Source organism: Hyperolius riggenbachi, chromosome 2, assembly GCF_040937935.1.
Source record: "Hyperolius riggenbachi isolate aHypRig1 chromosome 2, aHypRig1.pri, whole genome shotgun sequence".
In the NCBI taxonomy this organism is placed as follows: Eukaryota; Metazoa; Chordata; class Amphibia; order Anura; family Hyperoliidae; genus Hyperolius; species Hyperolius riggenbachi.
This window is the reverse complement of record NC_090647.1, coordinates 45,986,800-46,006,539: the sequence shown is the minus strand read 5'-3', so window position 1 is coordinate 46,006,539 and position 19,740 is coordinate 45,986,800. Positions and strand designations below refer to the sequence as shown.

At 45.0% G+C, this 19,740-nt stretch overlaps 1 protein-coding gene and 1 long non-coding RNA gene across 21 annotated transcripts in view; one reads left to right on the top strand and one right to left on the bottom strand.

Moving 5' to 3' along the window:
* LOC137545462 (uncharacterized) overlaps positions 1 to 7,051 on the top strand; it is a 63,308-nt gene extending 56,257 nt beyond the window's left edge. The window contains exon 4 of the long non-coding RNA XR_011026043.1: positions 6,724 to 7,051. This is a non-coding gene — a long non-coding RNA (uncharacterized lncRNA). The remainder of the gene's footprint in view (positions 1 to 6,723) is intronic.
* Positions 1 to 19,740, bottom strand: part of TENM4 (teneurin transmembrane protein 4) — a 1,797,006-nt gene that overhangs the window by 612,913 nt on the left and 1,164,353 nt on the right. The window lies entirely within an intron of this gene.

Here is a 19,740-nt window from a genome sequence, read left to right as displayed (position 1 = left end):
TGTAAATCTAATGCAAAATGCATGTGTACAGTTTGCGTTACATTTGCATGCAAGTTGAACATTTTTGCATTTCATTGACCATTTCTATAGGCAAGTAACATCTAAGAGGAACTTTAACTCAGGATTGAACTTCACCCCAATCAGTAGCCGATATCCCCTTTCACACGGGAAAACTTTTCCTTTTCTCGAATAGATCATCAGGTTGGTTTGTGTAGCTGATCTTGTGGCGAAACCAGGGGCGTAACAATAGGGGCTGCAGCCCCTGCACCCGTGGGGGGCCCGATCCTCCCCTGGGGCCATTTTGGGGGGCTGGAGGGATCGCAACATGAGGGTAAAGCCATGGCCACACATCGGCAGGGAGGGGGGACGGTCCCCCCCCCCTCCTCCCTCACCTCGGGCTCTCTCCTCTGTGGTCCCCTCCAGCATCAATCAGTGTCTGTGCAGGAGGCGGGCAGCAGGCAGGAACACATACCTTTCTGCGTTTCACCACGGATCTTCCTTGCTCTAGTGTCTGACGCTACTTCCGGTATAAACAGAGACCGTCCCCTCTCCCCACCGATGTGTGGCCATGGCTTTCCCCTCATGCTGCGACCCATCCAGCCCCTCAAAACAGCCCTGAGCGGACCGGAGGAGCCTGTCAGAATTTCTGCAGGGAGGCTCGGCGGTTCCTAGTTACACCCCTGGGTGAAACCCCTCCCACCGTGTGATGCCATGGTCATGTCCATTTCGCATCTGTGAACCTTGTTGCATTGTAGGAAATAATGGTTGTTTCCAACTGCCGAGCAACCAGTATCTACCTCTGTGCATATGTAGATCTATAAAAGAAACAAGCTTTTAGCCTTCGGCTACATTGTTCGAACAGAACATTGTTCAGGGGGTGTGGTTCTAGATAATGGCTGTTGGTGTCTATTTTTCTTATCTTATCTTTAGTAGTTAAGATGATGACCTGCAGGAGAATATCAATCATTTCTTGATCTCTCTTCTATTTTTTAATTTCTCACTTTGCAATGTATTGATTTATTCACCCCCACCCCACTACTATTTTTCAGTTAAAGAACAACTATCAAAGAAACTGTTTTTCTGTAAACCCCACATACCTATAGAGCTTTTAGCCAGCAACAATAAAATGCTTTTCAGAGGTCTCTCAGCACAGCCTGGGTGAAAAAAAGCCTTGTTTACCAGCTGTTTTGTAATAATTTTGTGTCAGCATTAGGGGGAGGGGGAGGCAGAGATGAACTGTAACCTGGCTGTAAATGTTTACTGTACACAGGGTGGCAGAGAGAGACACACAGACAGGAACACAGAGCTTCAGCTGATGATTATTTACATACAATTGAAGCTATATTTCTGCTTTCTATCATTCTGAACAGATTCCAGTCACAGGATTACTGCTAGTGAAAATTGTTTCTGTATGCTGGATACAGTCCTCCATAGTAATGCCCAAAGTGAGAACTGTTCTCTGTAGATGTCAATTTCTTCATATAAAACATGAAAAGATGAAAGACACTCTTTGTGTTGCTATTTGCTAGTTATTAATGGGAATATATGTGGCATTTAGAATTTTAGTTTTTGATAGTTGTCCTTTAAGTTCCTCTTTAAAGAGACTCTGAAGTCTTGCTAAAATCCCGTTTTTACTTAACTAACTTCATTAGCCCTAATGCCCTACCTAAAACGCTGCATCCCTGTGGCTAAAATCGCTATAAAAACCCCCGAAATCCCTGGGGGGAGATTTTGGCAGCGCTTCCTGTAGAGGCAGAGCTTTAAGCAATAGCTCTGCCTCTACTTCCTTCAAACGGTGCTGATCACTGTCTCTCCCTGCCCCTCTCAGTCTTATTTCACTGAGAGGGACAGGGGAGAGGCGGCGATTAGCGCTGACTGACGAGAATGGAGGCAGAGCTACAGCCCGAAGCTCTGCCTCCCCCAGCAGCAAAATCCACAACCAAGAAAGTCGTGAATTTTTGCACTGGGATTTGGGGTTTTTTATAGCGATTTCAGCCGCGGGGATGCAGAGTTTTGGGTAAGGAATTAGGACTAATGAAGTTAGTTAAGTAAAAACGGGATTTATGGAGACTTCAGAGTCTCTTTAAAGGACAACTGAAGTGAGAAGAATATGGAGGCTGACATATTTACAGTATTTCCTTTTAACCGATACCAGTTGCCTGGCAGTCCTGCTGATCTATTTTGCTGCAGCAGTGTCTGAACAACACCAGAAACAAGCATGCAGCTAATCTTGTCAGATCTGACAATAATGTCAGAAACACCTGATCTGCTGCATGCTTGTTCAGGGTCTATGGCTGAAAGCATTAGTAGCAGAGGATTAGCAGGCTAGACAGGCACCTGGAATAGCTTAAAAGGGAAGACATATGGCAGCCTCCATATCCCTCTCACTTCAGCTGTCCTTTAAAACAAATATAAGAAACAGAAATCAATATGGCAGCAGCCCTTTTACGGAGGCATGTGACTCCTGTTTCTGTCCGCAGGGATTGGCGCTCTTTAGTATATCTGTTTTTGTGTTCAGTAAATCCCCACCCTTTACATCTGGATGTAGATTTGGGCGACTGATGGGAACAGGAGTGTCTGCGTGTTCCCAGAGCGTCACAGCGAGCGCGGCGTCTCGTTCCATCACTCCGCTGACACTGCCTATAAATCAATTTAAAGTTATAAATAAAATATTTCAGATTGATACATGTTAACATATTATTTTTGACAAAACACCAAAGACGGAATCAATACAAGGGCGCATTGACCGGCGGGTGATTTATGGTGACGCGGTGACGCCCCACGCTCTATAGATTGAGGGGGCTGAAGGCAGCGCATTAACATTGTTTTGCAATGAATTAAACATTTAACCCAGAGAGCAGTGCGCTGCCCACTGCTTGCTGCTTGTCCCTGACGTGCGGGGGGGGGGGGGGGAGGGCTGCAGAGAGTGCTAATGGTGAGCCAGGCCTCGTGCTGCCCCTGTACATCTGTAAGAATGCTGCTATCGATTTCTGCGTGCACCTGAATTCTGGGAGTTCATTTACTAATGCATCAACTAACAGAGGCTGGGGTGCAGCAATAGTGAGAATGGTTGTGATAGACAGGGGGGAGGGGGGGAAAGGTACTTGTTTACATCATGCGAGCCTCAGTCCTCGGATTTCTAGATCAACTAAAGCTTGTTAATTATATAAATCTGATTTAACAAATTGTTAATGATAATAACAATAATATGAAAGATATGAAATAAGGTGTTCTTATGACTTTAAAGTAACACTAAAGCAAAAAAAAATGCTACAATGAATTGGTTGTGTAGTACAGATAATTACTAGAACATTAGAAGCAAAGAAAATATTCTCATACTTTTATTTTCAGTTATACAGTGTTTTTCTTTATAACATTGCATCATTCTCTAATATTTGCAGTTTACACACTACTCAGCATGCTAAATGATTTTACAGAGCAGCCCAGTGAACTTTTGAACATCCCTCTGCAGAAAAAAACAAAAAAATGCAGTGACAGACACTTGAGATAATAAGTTTCAGAAGACAGAGCTCTCTGTCACTTTGAAAGTTGGAGAGATCAGTGAAGCTCTTTTGCATAGATAACAACTGAAGTTTCTTAACTTTTCCTGTACTGGAAACAATAAGAGACTCATATCTGTGCTGCTAATGTTTTATTTCTTAGCTGTACTACACATACAAATCATTATATCATAAGTTTATTTTCACTTCAGATTCCCTTTAAAGACACCTGATGTAAGAGGGATATGGAGATCGCCATGTTTGTTTCCTTTTAAACAATACCAGTTACCTGGCTGTCCTGCTGATCTTTCTGGCATCAACAGAGTCTGAATCACATACCTGAAACAAGCATGCAGCTAATCCAGTCAGACTGCAGTCACAAACATCTGATCTGCATGCTTGTTCATGGCCTATGGCTTATTGCAGCAGGCCATTTGGGCACTCGCTAGTGGCATATGTTTGGGCCCCGCCATAGGCACCTATTGCAATATCTTCACTGAAGGTGAATTTGGGCAGCCGGGGCTGGTCCAGCACCCACTATTAAATAACCCCTCAATGTCTACATTTTTAAAAGGCGCCTATGGCCGTACTCAATAAATTCCATTTTTTTTTTCTTGCGGCTGCGGGTTGGGCGGCAATTGGCAGCAGGGGGGGTTAAAGTTAGGCATCAGATAGGTAGTTTGGGGGGGGGGGGGGAAGGGCAGTTAGGGTTAGGCATGAGGTAGGAAGTTGGGGGAGGGGAGGCGGTTAGGCATCAGGTAGTAACTTTGTGCGGGCGGGGGGGGGGGGGGGGGGGGAGGGAGGGAGGGACGGTTAGGGTTAGGCATCAGGTAGGAAGTTTGTGCGGGAAGAAGGGATTTAGTTAGTAACAAGACTATATACTTTGTACAGCGCTGCGGAAGATGTTGGCGCTATATAAATAATAATAATAACAATGTGGGTTACTCAATGTGCAATAGATTTCCTGCTGACAATTGGTGTGGTGGGAGTGCTAGGAACTGATTCCTCTCTGACCACATTCTGAGCGGAGAAAGATCGACCATTTTGCCAGTGCCACATCGGATGGCGATCGATAAGTGAAAAGCCAGCTTTAGATTGTGAGCTCCTGTGAGCTGGTTGAGCACTAATAAGTCCAGCAGTTAAATATGCAGACACTATACTCATAGAAATGCGTAATTATCATATCGGCGGGTCTAGGCTACACTCATATCATGATGTAGAAAGGTTTTGAATTGCCCCAACTTTATTCATCTGATAACACAAAACGTGACTTTGCCTATAAGTGACTCCATATGCTTGGCACAGATTTCCAGAGGAGTTCTGGTGGTGGAAATTTGCTTATATATTGTTTAATTGACGCCCATTTTATTAAAGAGCTCTCTAAAAACAAGCGGTGTTTGTTTTTCCTTCTCCTGTTTTCGTGATCTATCATTTTGCCGTCTGCTCAGGAGATAATGGGGATTAGAGCAGGACCATGTGAGGAGCAGCACAGCTAAAATAAATGTTAGAAATGGAAGGTTTGTTTTTGTTAATCAGCAGATGCGAGAGCAGCCAATGTCAAGGACAAACTTGTGATAAAAGAAAGCGGCCTCATTTATCAATGTCTGTGTCTGTGCGAAGGATAACTGTACTGACAAGAACACTTATCCTTATGCTCCCTGAGATTCTTTATAATGCTATGATTAGCCACCACTGACCAGGTTCCTGTTGCCGTAGTGTGATGTGGTCGTCTATTGGAACAAGCAACAACATCACCATTATCTTTGGAAGTAACAAGGAGTTAAAGAGGAACTCCAGTGAAAATAATGTAATAAAAAAGTGCTACATTTTTACTAAAATTATGTATAAATAATTGAGTCAGTGCTTGCTTAGTGTAAACTCTTTCCTCTCCATGATTAACATTTTGACATTTATCACAGGGTGACATTTTTACTGCTGGCAGGTGATGTCAGTGAAATGAGATGCTGCTTGCTTTTTAGACAGTTGGGAACAGCTGTAAACAGCTGTTATTTCCCACAATGCAACAAGGCTCCCACAGTGTGATGTCAATACCTCAGTGCTGTGAGGTCCTGACATCACACTGTGGGAGGGGAATCACCACAATATCATCGATACAGAGCCCCCTGATGATCCGTTTGAGAAAATAAATAGATGGTCCATGGCAAAGGGGGTATTGGCTGCTGATTGGGATGAAGTTCAATTCTTGGTTACGGTTTCTCTTTAAAGTACACATGACCTGAGGCAAAGCTATCAATATTCTACTATTAAAGGAAACCTAAAGCAATAATAATAAAAACAACAGTTTAGCTTACCTGGGGCTTCTACTGGCCCCCTGCAGCCACTCTGTGCCAGCGCCGGGGCAAACCGATCTTCTGGTCCCCCTAGCAACCCACTTAGGTTTATGGCAACTCAGCCAGTTGATGGCCCTAGCTCCGTGCCTCCTCGATCACTTGTGCATGCGCAGTACAAGAAAATCTCCCCCACTGCTATTAAAAAAATCTGCAAAAAATGTATATTTTCAAGCGCCGCCATAGGGGCCCACTGTGATTATCGGCAAACATCGGGAGTCAGGGCCTGTGATAATTACAATGGGCTCCTATGGGGGTCGCCTAAGGCAGTTGCACAGTTTGCCCCTATGGAAGCGACAGCCCTGGTCGCATGGCCTGTGTCCCAGCTGCCAAAACAGCTTAGGATTTGCTCACTGGGTGGTGGGTGTGTCCTTCATGGCTCTCCACAGTCTTGTGGATAATTCTTATTCTCTCTCTTAAACGACAACTGTAATTTGAGGGAAATGGAGGCTGCCATATTTATTTCCTGTTAAACAATGCCAGTTGCCTGGCAGTCCTGCTGATCTCTTTGGCTGCAGCAGTGTCTGAATCCCACCAGAAACAAGCACGCAACTAATCTTGTCAGATCTGACAATAATGTCAGAAACACCTGATCTGCTGCATGCTTGTTCAGGGTCTATGGCTAAAAGCATTAGAAGCAGAGGATCAGCAGGATAGCCAGGGGAACTTGTGTTGCTTAAAAGGAAATAAATATGGCAGCCTCCAAATCCCTCCTGTTACAGTTGCCCTTTAAGGATAAGGGAGGTAAAGGCTCATCCCGCTGCTGAAGGGGTGTTTATAAACCCAAACAAAAAGCCGAGCCTTTAATGATTCTGATATCTGAGGACATCATGGGAAAAAGCAGTTTATTTATTTTTTCTTTATAATAAATGCAGCTCTGGAAGTGGGGAGTTCATTCTCTCGTGTTTCGCCGCCCGCCGCCGGAGGTTGTCTGAAAGGTGAAGCACAAAGCGATTTGATTAAGAGGGAGAAGGCAGACGAGACTGGGCGGGAGTGACAGGAGAGCCAGAGGTGGTGCTGCGCCTCGCTTGTGCGGCCCCTCTGCAGCAAATGCGGACAGACAGGTGCTGAGCCCCAGCCGGCTCACCCGCCACAACAGAGCATCGCAGCACAGACAATGTCTGCAGGAGCGCTTCATCCAACATCACCGGCTAAGCTCCTCCGATCCTCCTACACTGATTCCTCCATCTAATTAGCCAACATCAGAGCAAGAGAATGAAGATCTACATAGACTTTCATCGACCAGTTAATAAAGTTCATTTACAACCATGTTATGTTATCTCTCTTCCTTTCTAATCTATTTTCCCAGCCCTCTGGATACCGATTGAAAAGGAACTCCAGTGACAATAATGTAATAAAAAAAGTGCTTCATTTTTACAATAATTATGTACAGTATAAATGATTTAGTCAGTGTTTGCTCATTGTAAAATCTTTCCTCTCCCTGATTTACATTCTGACACTTATCACATGGTGACATTTTACTGCTGGCAGGTGATGTCACTGGAAGGAGATGCTGCTTGTTTTTTTTTGGCAGTTGGACCCAGCTGAAAACAGCTGTTGTGTCCCACAATGCATCGAGGTTCACGGACAGGAAACTGTCAGAACCATTGTCCTGACATCACACTGTGGGAGGGGTTTCACCACAATATCAGACATGCAGACCTCGCTGATGATCCGTTTGTGAAAAGAAAATGATTTCTCATGGGAAAGGGGGTATCAGCTACTGATTAGTTAAGTTCAATTCTTGGTCACGATTTCGCTTTAAAAGCGGACCTTAACTCAGAACTTCCTCCCTGTTCTAAAATATAAGCAACAGCATAATAACCTTTAAAGAAAAACATTTGTTACAGCTGATACAACTCCTGCAATAAATCTGCAGTGTGTCTACTTCCTGCTTTCATGTAAGCAGACAAAGGGTTAACACTAGACACTAAGGGAGACAAATGAATAGGCTACAAAATGAGGCAGTGAGTATCAGCATCCAAGGGTCTAACCAAGGAGGTTAAAGTGAACCAGAGACGAAGCACCCTCATGTATTCACCATATATATCAGTGGGAACATTAGAAAAAACACCTACCCTGCTCTCTGTTTCATTCTTCATTGTTCAGCCTGCTTCTTATCAGCCCTGATAAAATCCCCAACTGAGCATTTAGTCTGGCTTTACTATAATGACTCAGCTATAATGATTCCTGAGCAGATCCAGAAGAAGGCAGGCTTGGGCTTGAAAAGACAGTCTCTGCTATAATGATTTCTGAGCAAAGCCAGGCTGAATGCTCAGTCTGGGATTTTATCAGGGCTGATTAGAAGCACGCTGTGCAGTGCAGAATGAAACAGAGAGCAGGGTGAGTGTTTTCTCTAATGTTCCCACTGATATATATGGTAATATACATGAGGGTGCTTCGTCTCTGGTTCCCTTTAAGGCCCCAGTGCAAGTGTGACATGGGGCATGGGGCTACACGTGGAATGGGAGTGGCAGTGCAGCACCTGAAAGGGAAGTCCTAACATACTTGGCCTAGGGGCAGAAAAAGTATAAATCCGGCCTTGCCTCTCTGGTCTAGGGGCCCGGGCCCAATGGCAACCTCTGAATTTCCCTGTTACTACACTACTGTCACCATGTAATGCAGATGTGAATTTATTTCTGAAGGGGACCCTATTATAGATTATAAGCTTATTTGAAAAGGTGTGTTTTATAGCAAAACCCGAGCTAGCTGTAAAGCAAAAAACTTTGCATGGGACTAATCAGATTCGAGGACAAAAGTTCATAAACAGGTAGCTGTAAAAATCTCCTCGAATACACATTTTGCTTCATTCTCTGAGGCTAAGTTCACAGTTGATGTTAAGGTCGCACCGCAGGTAGTAACGCAACGCAATAGCATAATGTGTTAGTACACATTATGCTATATTGCGTTGTGTTTAGCTGTCATTTCAATGCGCCGTTATCGTGGCATCCTGATGCGCCCAAAACAGCGCATGCGTTGTTTTTTTTTTTTTTTATTAAAAACAAAATCCACTGAGCATGTGCAAACACAGTAACGCAGCCCTATAACGTGCCAAACGCACTGCAAGCACTACTTTCACAGAACGTGCTGTGTTACACTATAATGCAACGCATGCACTGTGAATGTAGCATTGACTTTGCATTGCAGTGCGTTTGTACACGTTAGAAAGGGCTATAACGTCGCACTGTGAACCTACCCTGAAATCAATGCTGATTATGACAGCAATCTTTGTATATTTGTTCATCCTTTTGATCTCACAATTAGAGATGCGTTAGGGCTAGTGCCCACCAAACATCACTAGGCATAACCGCCATCCCTTAGCGATTTGCAGTAGCGATTTACACTAGCAAGTCTGGGCATGTGCCCAGCGATTTCGTATGTATGCCTTGCGATTTCATGCCATTTTTTTTACAGTGATTTGTTGTTCTTGTGAAGTGAAAAGCTTTAAAAGAAACGCTTTGAAAACTCGCTCTGTTTAGTGCTTTTTAGAGCGATTTTCACTTTTCTTTTATTGTACAATGGGCTAAAATCTGGTAGCTATGTGCGGCAAATATCACTTTCAGTATATTCCAGGGTTTTTTGGCAATTGGGAAAGATTTTCCACATTTTCAAAAATGCGGTCTAACGTGCAGTAAAAAGTGCGGTAAATGCGGAAAAGGTGTTAAAACGTGCAGTATTATAGGTGTTGTTTTTTTTTCGGGGGAGGCGTGTATTTGAAGTTTAATTTCTACTATTGTTCTCTATTACACAACCTGGATAGGAATTCCACTGAAACAGGGATAGGAACTGAATAGAAACTCCACTACAAACTGCAAAATGCACACTTTACAGCCAGGTACAGGCAGGTCTTATGGTGCCCATACACGATACAATAAAAATGTTTGATTTCCCCGTTTATTTGATCTAAATCATCGAAACAAATGAAAGTTGAAAATATTTTTTTTTCTATCAAGAAATTTGAGCGATTATCCCGTTTTTTCGAGAAAAATCTGATCGGACATGCTGGAAACATTTTTATATTCGATCTAACGGAATAACCGAACTAAATTATCTAATTGAAAAAGAATGAATAATTGTAGCATGTACTGATTGGTACATTATATGCTAACATGGCCCCCATTTTTCATGAGAATTCCGATTATCGGTAAAATATCTCAAAATACTGCACAAGTTACCACATGCGGTAAATTCTGACTAAAACCTACCAGAATAGCAAACTGCTTTTACTCAATGCTTTAAAATACCACTTATGCAGTAAAACAGACTGTAAGCGTTCCAGAACTGAGGCCATTGAGGCGTAATCGCCTCCAAAATGCTGCAGGACCCGTGTTTGTGTTTGGGGAAAAAAATCACATTGCTCTGGTGTGAACAAGCACATGCAAACACATTAGCCAAGCGCTTTTCAAAGCATTTAGAAGCAGTGCTGCTCGGATACCTCTTTTCAAAATCCGGATCCGATTCGGATCCAGATACCCAGATATCCGATCCGGGTCGGATATCCGAGTTCAAAAATTTCAGATCCGAATTCAAATCGGATATCCGACCTCAGTATCCGGTGGATTCGGATATCCGGATAGAAAACCGGAAGTGGGCTTTAAATTGCTTTAAAAACGTTTTTTAGGGTAAATGAGGCATGTAGCATCATTATTTTGTAAAGGGGAACACTAATTGAGGATGTGGGGACTTAAAATCCCCCCCCCCCAAAAAAAAAAAATGGCTGTCAACATTAGGCCTAGATTCCAGACAGCGGTTGTGCAGCACACATTGGTCTTGATTCACAAAAGAGTGCTAACTGTTAGCACGGCCGTTTTCGCGCGAATTTTCGCATTGCGCGCGATCGCAAATTTTCACGCTAAACGATAACGGTTACCGTTTCGCGCGAAAATTCGCGAGCGCGCACAATGCGAAAATTCGCGCGAAAACGGCCGTGCTAACAGTTAGCACTCTTTTGTGAATCAAGCCCATTGTGTCCAAAGTCCAACCGCACAACTGGGACATGACCGTTTTCAGCCAAGACACCTCCAAAAAATTACGCAGCAATTGTGTTTTGGGTTAAATATACTGTAGGTGGTATCAGTGGTCTGCGGCACTCTGGCCTGGCAGTGGGAGCTGCACACGCAGTAGGAGCAGGGCAATGCAGCAGCAGCAGGTGTAATGTGTGCCAGGAGCATGCCGGGCATGGCACGTGGCAATTGGCACTTAGCATGTGTCACTTGGCACGTGGCACTTGCCATGTGTCACGTGGCACTTACCAAGTGTCACGTGGCACGTGACACTAGGCAAGTGCCACGTGCCACGTGACATGTGCTAAGTGCCACGTGCCGAGTGACAGTCAGACAGCAGAGGAGAAGACACTAGTGCACACTAACTGTCACACTGCCACTGCTCACAGCACAGCAGTTCTGTAGAAAGCTAACACAGTAGTACTACTACTCTAACAACTACTAGCACATTGACTGCAGTACTACAGTACTAACTAGTAACTCCACAACAACACAGTAATCCTATCCCCTAATCCCTAACCTATACCTAATGCTAATAGCTGGCTAGCAGGCAGCAGCTGGCCTGGTCTGTGCACAGCACACACACAGACACATAGCAGCTGCCTGCAGCACACACTCTGTCACACAAATGACATCAAGCTAATTAATGAGTTAACAATAGTGTGGTGATAGTGAAGGGGTTAATCACCGAATAGCTTTCGGTTTATCACTGCTAGGCCAGCAGCACTGGAACACACACTCACTGTCATACAATGACATCAATCAAGCTAATTAACGAATTAACAATAGTGTAGTGATAGTACTGAAGGGGTTAATCACTGAACAGCTTATCGCTGTGTACAGCCCTTGGCCCAGCAGCAGCACTGGAGAACATACTCTGACTGTCACACTATGACATCAATCAAGCTAATTAACAATTTAACAATAGTGTAGTGATAGTAGTGAAGGGGTTAATCACTGAACAGCTTTAGGTTTATAACTGTGTACAGCCCCCTTGCTAGGCTACCAGCACTAGAGCATGTCTCTCAGTGAGCATTCAGCAAGCTAAGACAATATGTCTTATCATGGCAGCCCTCCTTATTATACAGGGGGGGGGGGGGGGGGGGGGGTGCTGGCCAATGTTCCGTTCTGTGATTGGGTGCCAGGGTTTAGGCTGGGAGCCCTCGGATTGGCTCAATGAGGTCAGGTGGGGCTGGCCAGGGTTACCCTCTGTTATTGGTTGCTCGGGCTTCTGCTGGGAGCCCTCTGATTGGCTCCAGGACGTCAGCTCCTTAGTAACAGTATTTCGGATCCGGATATCGCAATATCCGCGGATATCCGGGTTATGCGGCCAAATATCCGCAGATAGCTAGCCGGATTTGGGCCCAAGTATCCGGAATCCGAATCCGGTCGGATAGCTGAAAAAAGTTTGGATATCCGGGTTACCCGGATATCCGGAATTTGGATGAGCAGCCCTGTTTACAAGCACTCTTGGTGTGCACCAGCCCTTTAATGGTATTAGCGTCTAGTTGACCATCACAAAGGCATGACAGCACTTCTGCCTCTAGAGGCGGTAAGTGGAAGTGCAGCAGACCTGGTTTGCCTACAGCTGCAGTCTTGTTACATTGAGACACTTCACAGCAGACATTCAAATGATTGTGACACATATCAGTGCATATTATGGGCTGAACAGATCACCCTGAAATGTTTCACAGGTTTCTGTGCTCCTCGGCAGAACAGTAACAAGTAAAACAGGACATGTTACAACAGCCAACAGGGACAGATTCTTCATTTAAAAAACAACAGACACCTCTTGTGGAGCAAACACAAAAGCAATGATGTACGGTAATGCTCAGAGCAGTGAAGGTGGCCATACATCTATCAATTATGTAGCCCAATCGACCATCCGATTCAATTTTTTTATTGAATGGGACAAAAATTGGTGCCGCGGCAAGCATGCCCAATCATCAAACAGCCCGAAATTGGTCAAATGTATTGATCGAACGTGTTTGGCCTTTTTTCAAGCGCAGGCGATTTTCAAAAAACGCCCACAAAACGCTTGTGCAATGATTCTCTATGAGAAGGTTCTTATCAGCGCATTTCATCTGCTTTGCGGTCCGCAAAGCAGTGCCTGTACCATTTTGGGGCGATTTTGGTCTAATGGAAGGTATAGGAAGAGCGCTAAACGCCCTCAAAATCGTTCTGTGCGGCGATTGCATTCGCGATTTTAAGAATAAATACATTGTATTTATTCTTTTCCGGGTCAAAGAGTTTACTTCCGGACTTGTGTCAGGGAGTGAATTAAAAAATCGCCCTGCAAAAGCACTTTAAAAAAAGCACTTTTAAAAAAACGTAGCACGCAGGCAAGTGCTGGGAGTTGCTTTAAAAAAACGCACACAAGACGCTTGCGATTTCGATTTTAGATGTAAACAAGGTCTTAGTCAGCTTCATAATAGGGCCTCCACTCTAAGCAGCAACTACCTGGGGCGCAAATGGGAAACTCACGGCAGCTGCAACATGTGAGATTTGAATGCAAATGCACATTAACATTTCGGGGGTTACAATGGCAGAGGTGGCACAGGCGGCGGAGGCAACCCTTCCCCCAGCACCCTTCCCCCCCCCCCCCCCCTCTCCCCAGGCCAGTTCCCAAGAGATTTTGGCCTGTGGCGTGTGGGCAGCAGGGATCTGTCTAGTCGATCGGCACATACATCGCTTGATTTGTAGTCGTGCTGCTAAGTACTCCTTGTTGAGAAATGATGGAGCACCTGATTTGATAAGGTAGCTGATTACTAAAGGCTGGGCTGTTTCTGGCCATTTTGGTGCTCCAGGCAAGGCACCTTTTGTCTCCCTACCCCAATCTTGCGATCAGGAAGATCATAACCTACATGAAATAGTTTAGTGGGCACTAGTAAGACATTGTTAGTTTACAAATACATTTGTGAAGGATACACAAATTATTACCAGGCCATACACATCTCACTGACCCAAACTCTCTGAGCCCATGTAGCGAACACTTCCAGTAACAGTTTTGAAGGGTATAAACACAATATATGCTGTTTATTTACAGCCTGGGTCTTTACAGGTTAGAATTGCAACAATCGACACAGCAGTGCCTATTTCGGGTGTTAAAATGACCATCCATCCCATTCTTAAAGCAGCAGGGACAGCCAAACTATCCCAGGAAAAAAACGCATATATAAGTAGATAAATACAGTACTTGTTCTACTTACATAACATATGTATTGTACTGTCCATTGTTTTGATTTCAGTGAATTTTAGATAGTAAAAGGGAAAACTGTCCCAGGCATTTTGCATCTTTACTGCCTCTGACTGAAGCCAACCCTGATGTAATCCCCTCCCCCCCTTTACTCTTCCCCCCCCCCTCCTAGACACTGCACTGTCATAGCTAGCTTGCTTTGTAAACACACAAGCACAGCACAGATCGTATTTCAGCAGCTTCTGTAGAGGGGTGAGGTGTATTTCCCTTCTCAGCCTCCTGTCACGCTGAACTGCCCTCAGCCAATGAGTAAGGAGCAGGAATGTGGGAGGGGAGACAACAAGCTTCCCTCTCCCCGGCAATGTACCAGAATAGAGCCAGGCTGGCTGAGATAAGATTTATTACAGCAGACACATTTATGATTATAGTGCAATGCCTGCAATGCAGACTTCATGTAGACTACATAATAAACACAGAGCAGTGGGTACATGGAGTATGGTTTTGTGGCTGACAATCCCACTGTAATGGAACTAGCAATTGCCTATAAGAATTCCATAAAGTATAATATGCTAAGACCTAAGCCTAATAACAGCCCATATGATAGGGATCCTCTGGTGCAAGGGTATTAAACCCAAGGCCCATGAGCTGAACCTATCCGCAGCAAGAGATTTGGCCGCTCGTTTTTAACAGAGGATGTTTCTTATTACAGTGATGAAACAACTTCTAAAGAAAAAATACAGCATTCGGTCAACTATCGTATTTTTCTCTTAGGATTTGGTATACAAATATATGTTTCATTAACAATAACCACAGCACTGTTGTTATGAAAGGGTTAAGAATAATTGTGGTGAAATCAGGTTCTGTGTCAGATGGAAGCGTAGCGTCTCTCGTACGGCAGCAGGACGGAACATTCTGCGCTGGATAGCGGTCCAGTTGGCTGTCCTCGGCAGTCTACGCCTGCACTGAATATTGGCTCGCTTCTGTGTCCAGAATTTACATGAAGGGACATATTTTTGATTTGATGAAGTTGCCAATATTAGTAGCTTGAAGCCCCCCCCCCCTTCCTCAGCGAGTTATGAAGCAGGGATTGTTGAAACGTGTTCAGCTCCAGGGATCTGTTGAAGAACACAACTTCCGTTCCTATTCTTGATTAAATGGCACCTTCGCTCACAAGAATGAAGTCACTTGATGATTCTGATAGTAATAATTTCGGTAATGGTCTATTATCAATATTGTACTGTCTGGCTGGATCTTAGTTATGCGAAAGCCTCCCAGCTTTGTAAAATCCAAACACCAGCTACAATAGCTGAGCTCCAGCACCCAATACACACGGTGACTGGAATTATGGATAAACTGCAGTCGGCTAAATAAAAGCATAACGCCTACTCCCACATAAACTCTTCTGATATGCCCAACCCTCCAACCGATACTTCTAATCCTAACCACTAACCTAAACCCACCTATCCTCCTACACTAAAGGCTCATACACACATCAGACCACAGTCTTTGGAAAATGAAAGATCACAGACCAATTTTACCCCCTTCCATGTAGTATGAGAGCCATACCTACACAGTCTATTCTATGGAGCTGATCTCCCCATCAGATAAAAATCTTTGCAAGATGCTGAACACGTTCAAAAGATCAATATCTGCAAAAGATCTGTTCCTGCAAAAGATCCGTTCCTGCAAAATGCATTCATAGTCTATGATATCTGCAGATCCTCATACACACCTTGTTTAACAGACAATTATCTGCAGATCAGACAATCATCTGCAGATCAGAAGATCCATCCTGGTGGATCTGATCTGTAGATGAATGTTTGTTAAACAAGGTGTGTATGAGGATCTGCAGATATCATAGACTATAAATGCATTTTGCAGAAACGGATCTTTTGCAGGAACAGATCTTTTGCAGATACTGATCTGTTGAATGTGTACAGCATCTTTGTGTGCAGCATCTTGCAAAGATTTCTATCTGATGGGGAGTTCAGCTCAATAGAATAGACTTTGTAGGTATGGCCCTCATACTACATGGAAGGGGGTAAAATTGGTCTGTGATCCTTCATTTTCCAAAGACTATGGTCTGATGTGTGTATGCACCCTAACCCTTCTACCAATACTCCTAACCACTAACCTACCTTCACCCTATCCCTTCTACTGATACGCCTAACCCTAACCACTAATCAAACCTCCCGTATCCTCCTACACTAACTCTTCGACCAATACTCCTAGCCACTAACCTACCTTCACCCTATCCCTTCTACTGATACGCCTAACCCTAACCACTAACCTAAACCCACCTATCATCCTACACTAACCCTTCTACCAATACTCCTAACCACTAACCTACCTTCACCCTATCCCTTCTACTGATACGCCTAACCCTAACTACTAATCAAACCTCCCGTATCCTCCTACACTAACTCTTCGACCAATACTCCTAGCCACTAACCTACATTCACCCTATCCTTTCTACTGATACGCCTAACCCTAACCACTAATCAAACCTCCCGTATCCTCCTACACTAACTCTTCGACCAATACTCCTAGCCACTAACCTACATTCACCCTATCCTTTCTACTGATACGCCTAACCCTAACCACTAATTAAACCTCCCATATCCTCCTACACTAACTCTTCGACCAATACTCCTAGCCACTAACCTACATTCACCCTATCCTTTCTACTGATACGTCTAACCCTAACCACTAATTGAACCTCCCCTATCTTCCTACACTAACCCTTCTACCAATACTCCTAACCACTAACCTAAAGTACCTTCACCCTATCCCTTCTACTGATACGCCTAACCATTAATCTAACCTCCCCTATCCTCCTACACTAACCCTTCTACCAATACTTCTAACCACTAACCTACCTTCACCCTATCCCTTCTACTGATACGCCTAACCCTAACCACTAACCGAACCTCCCCTATCTTCCTACACTAACCCTTCTACCAATACTCCTAACCACTAACCTAACCTACCTTCACCCTATCCCTTCTACTGATACGCCTAACCCTAACCAATAATTGAACCTCCCCTATCTTCCTACACTTACCCTTTTACCAATACTCGTAACCACTTACCTAACCTACCTTCACCCTATCCCTTCTACTTATACGCCTAACCCTAACCACTAATCTAACCTCCTCCATCCTATCCTCCCACACTAACCCTTCTACTGATACACCTAACACTAACCACTAAGCTAACCTTCCCCCATCCTATCCTCCCACACTAACCCTTCTACTGATTCGTCTAACCCTAATCACTAACCTCCCCCAACATATCTTCCCACACTAACTCTCCTACCAATACTGCTAACCCAAACCACTAACCTAGCCTCGTCCTTCGTCCTACTTTATCTTCCCACACTAACCCTTCTACTGATTACTGATACGTCTAACCCTAACCACTAACCTAACCTCCCTATCCCACATTGACCCTTCTACTCATACGCCTAACCTTAACCACTAACATAGAATCCCACTATACTACACATCCACAATAATCCTTCTACTGATATGCCTAACCCTAACCACTAACCTAACCTCCCCCACTAACCCCCCTACTGATAGGCCTAACCCTAACCACAAAGCTAACTCCTCCCTACACTGTCCTTCCATACATACCCATCTACTGATACGCCTAACCCCAACCCCCCACCCCACCCTTTTAATCCACAGCAACCCTTCTACTGATACGCCTAACCCTAACTACTAACCTAACCTCCACCTACCCTACCCTCCCAAACTAACCCTCCTATCATCTGGCCTAACCCTAACCACAAACCTAACCGCCCCTATTCTATCCATCCACAGTAACCCTTCTACAAATAGACCTAACCCTAACCAAAACCTAACCCCTTACCATCCTAGGCACCCCCCCCCCCCCCCCACACACACACGTCTTCCTGTCAGGCCTTATCATCCTAGGCCCCCACACATGCACGTCTTCCTGTCAGGCCTTACTATCCTAGGCATCACACACACACACGTCTTCCTGTAAGACCTTACTATTATAGCCCCCCCCCCCCCCCACACACACACACACACTCATCTTCCTGTCAGGTCTCACTATCCTAGGCATCACACACACACGCGCGCGCGCAAGTCTTCCTGTCAGGCCTTACCATCTTATCCCCCCCCCCTTCCCCCGCCACGCACACGTCTTCCTGTCAGACCTCACTATTATAGCCCCCCCCCACACGTCTTCCTGTCAGGCCTTATCGCCCTAGCCCCCCCCCCCCCCCCCACCACATACAGACACACACGTCTTCCTGTCAGGTCTCACTATCCTAGGCATCACACACACGCGCGCGCAAGTCTTCCTGTCAGGCCTTACCGCCTTACCATCTTAACACACACACACACACACACACACACACACACACACACACACACACCTGTCTTCCTGTCGGGCCTCCATATCCTAGGCATATCAGACACACGCGCGCACCGGCAAGTCTTCCTGTCAGGCCTTACCATCTTATCCCCACCACCACACACACACACACACATGTCTTTCTGTCAGACCTTACTATTATAGGCACCCCCCCCCCCCCCCCACACACACACACGTCTTCCTGTCAGGCCTTACCATCTTATCCCCCCCCCCACACACACACACACACGTCTTCCTGTCAGGCCTCCATATCCTAAGCATAATAGACACATGTGCGCGCGTGTAAGTCTTCCTGTCGGGCCTTACCATCTTATCCTCCCCCCCCACACACACGTCTTCCTGTCAGACTTTACGATTTTCAGCCGGTCAAGGCTGGGACGTGTTTAAATGTATCGTCAAGCCCATCTTGTGATTTAGCTGAGGGCAGAAGCTGGCACGCCTGCACAGAGGAACACGACTCAGGCTGGGAGGTAATTTATTTCAGATGCCCGGCGACGGCAAGCCTGACATGAAAATCCTGCACAACCTGCTGACTTCAGTTTCACAAATTGTTCCAGATTTTGCTGCAGCGACTGGCCTGATTTCTACAGTTCACATTTCTAGGAACTGTAAGCCGAGACCCCCCATCTGTGACATGACAGCTTAGAGCTCACCTCCCGGCCAAATATACAGTCTGAAAACTTTGTAAGCGGAGTGCCCAGATATGACCTTTTTTGAGTCAGATGGGGACTTTCATAAATTCTGTTTCACAAATGTAAAGCCATGTGAAGCAACTGATCAAGTTAATGGCATGCTCTGTGGGCAGGGCTCCTTTACATTGTTGCATAATCTTGCTGTTCAGGGTACAAGGCAAGGGGGCTGGGCACCCTTTTATTGTTGTATAATCTTGCTGTTGAGGGTGCAAGGGGGCGGGGCACCCTTTTATTGTTGCATAATCTTGTTGTTCAGGGTACAAGTCAAGGGGGCGGGGCACCCTGTCAATGTTGCATAATCTTGCTGTTCAGGGTACAAGGCAAGGGGGCGGGGCTCCCCTTTAATGTTGCATAATCTTGCTGTTCAGGGTAAAAAGCAAGGGGGCGGGGCAGAGACAGAGCTGTCTGAGACTTCCACAGCATGCTGCTCTAAAAGTCTGTGCTAACGATTACATATTGCAGCGGCACTGCTTGTTGGGTGCTGGGTAGTGCTGCTAATAGTAAAATATCAGTAATTTACACTATTTTACTATGCACTACCCAACATCCATTCTTATTTGAATCCTCCCACCTAATACCTAAACCGAAGCC